This window comes from Gadus chalcogrammus, chromosome 13, assembly GCF_026213295.1.
Source record: "Gadus chalcogrammus isolate NIFS_2021 chromosome 13, NIFS_Gcha_1.0, whole genome shotgun sequence".
Classification (NCBI taxonomy): domain Eukaryota; kingdom Metazoa; phylum Chordata; class Actinopteri; order Gadiformes; family Gadidae; genus Gadus; species Gadus chalcogrammus.
Window position 1 is genome coordinate 21,403,664 of NC_079424.1, and position 2,027 is coordinate 21,405,690.

Consider the following 2,027-nt stretch of genomic DNA (forward strand, 5'->3'; position numbering starts at 1 on the left):
CTGGACTAGAGAACCCGGATGTGATGTTCTTCACTGTTGCAGCCTCTTATTGTGCTTCAGCAACGATGGAGGGCACATCATAAATCGAGATGTTGGGGGCTCCTCATCCACCTGTCCGTCGCACTGTTTACGTACCCCTTTAGGGGGCTGAAGACACTAATGTCCATTGGCTGCAACCTGCGGGTGCAGTGGGGAGGGAATGACAGCAGCACTATGCCGTTGGCTCTGCAGTAATCGATTGCTGCAATTGACAGGTGGGACGGGTGATTGTCCAGCAGGCGGAGCAGCTTCGACTCCTTGGACACGGGTTTGACTGGTGAAGTGGGCCAGGTACAGGAGGAAGTCTGGCTCCTTCCTCCAGCCAGTTGGGTTGGCGGTGCCAGCACAGCCAACGGGTCCACCCCTCAGGAAGTGGTCTTCGAACCGCTTACGGGGGAAGATAAAGAATGGCGGAACAAGGTCGCCCTGCGCATTGCATTCAAGGACCTCTCCGCTGAGGTCACTGACCCGACCTGCTTCTGCCCCATCTGGGCGACGACACGGTCTGGCACCTGGACAGTGGTGACCCCTGTAAATAGTTGTGTGAGCATATTTGTGTACATATAGTTATGTGTATATAGTTGTTTTTATATGTATATAGTTGTTAGCATCGTTTCTATTTAGATATCTAGTTACGTTTATATCGTTTTTTTCATATTTATATGGTTGTGAGCATAGTTTATTTTTATAAATGTAGTTATGTGTTTATAGTTGTGTTTTATATTAATATAGTTCATATTAAATACCGGTTTCATTAATGTTCCAAATATCCTTGGCCTGGAACTGGTGCCGGTCCAGCACCGTCTTTCAATTTTGGTAGAACAAGTTGACATTGTTTTGATTGAAGCTGGACAACCGTTGTTGGCTAGTGGCCTCTGGACGCCGAAGGGGGAGGCTGCTACTGCGCTCCATGAAGGAGGTGATCCAGTCCTTCCTCGACCAGGATGCAGGGAATGGGCAGCTGAAATGCACGGGGTCGTAAAAAGTTGATGTACATTTGTGTGTTTATGTTTATGTTATTTGTTCAAATTTATTAATTAAACTATGTGCATAGCATACATGTGTGCCTGTCCAAAAATGTATGTAGCCCTTTTCACAACACGGACCTCATTAGGGGTGAGCCCAAAATAAATGGCTTCACTGCCCTCCTCTGCCCTCCCCTTGAGGTAGCGTGACAACGCGACATGATGTTGTTCCATGCAGGAACTAGCCCACGGGAGGTGGTTCTCCTTCTGACGTGTGGCATTTTTCTCTCAGTAAACTGTTGATGCAAGTGATAAACACGTTTTGTTCATTCAAAATATGTTATTAATTCAAAGCAGTAGTTAATCATTGCAAAACATTTATTAATTCTGTAATTTATACAGGTATTGATCGTGCAATGTGCGCGCAATTACGCATGGTGATGTGCGGGACGATTGAAACAAGTGTTTCAATCATCCCGACAGCGACTACTGACGCTTAAATCTTTTTTACCTCTAAACTTCAGAACTCTGACACTGCACACTTTATCACAGGTTTAAGTACTAATTCATCTGTTGTATAGTCATATTATTATAGCATGAAACAAAAAATACAACTATTTATCACAAAAAAACTACCGCAGGAAGGATTTTACTTACAGCTCTCAAAAAGAGGTTTGCGGGATAACATTTGAACGGTGTCACGTCATTACACGAAATTTCCCGGGGTTGGTCAGTCTTGCTTGCTGAACGTAGTGACGAATTTTGACGTGAAAGCATTGCGTGGTTTTCGAGGAAATCGCTGTGTTTCAATTGTCCCGTGTTTCAATCGACCCGGCTCTCCCCTATATTATTTCTTGCAGAAATATCCGCGACAGCCAATCATATTCGACCGTGAAGCCGCCAAATAGGAAGTAAGCCAATTTCTCCGCAACCCTTTGACATATCATAACCAAACTTGGTACATAGACCCATAACATCATCATGGGGACACTCAATTAATATGGTGACCATTGACCTCTAGGG

The 2,027-nt window shown here is 44.6% G+C and overlaps 1 long non-coding RNA gene across 1 annotated transcript; it reads right to left on the reverse strand.

Annotated features, from left to right (window-relative positions):
• Positions 1-200: 200 nt before the first annotated feature.
• LOC130402108 (uncharacterized) lies at positions 201-1,800 on the reverse strand. Its single transcript, XR_008903919.1, has 3 exons — positions 1,146-1,800; positions 786-1,000; positions 201-568 (listed from the first exon to the last, which is right to left on the reverse strand). It is a non-coding gene; the product is annotated as an uncharacterized LOC130402108 (long non-coding RNA).
• Positions 1,801-2,027: the final 227 nt, after the last annotated feature.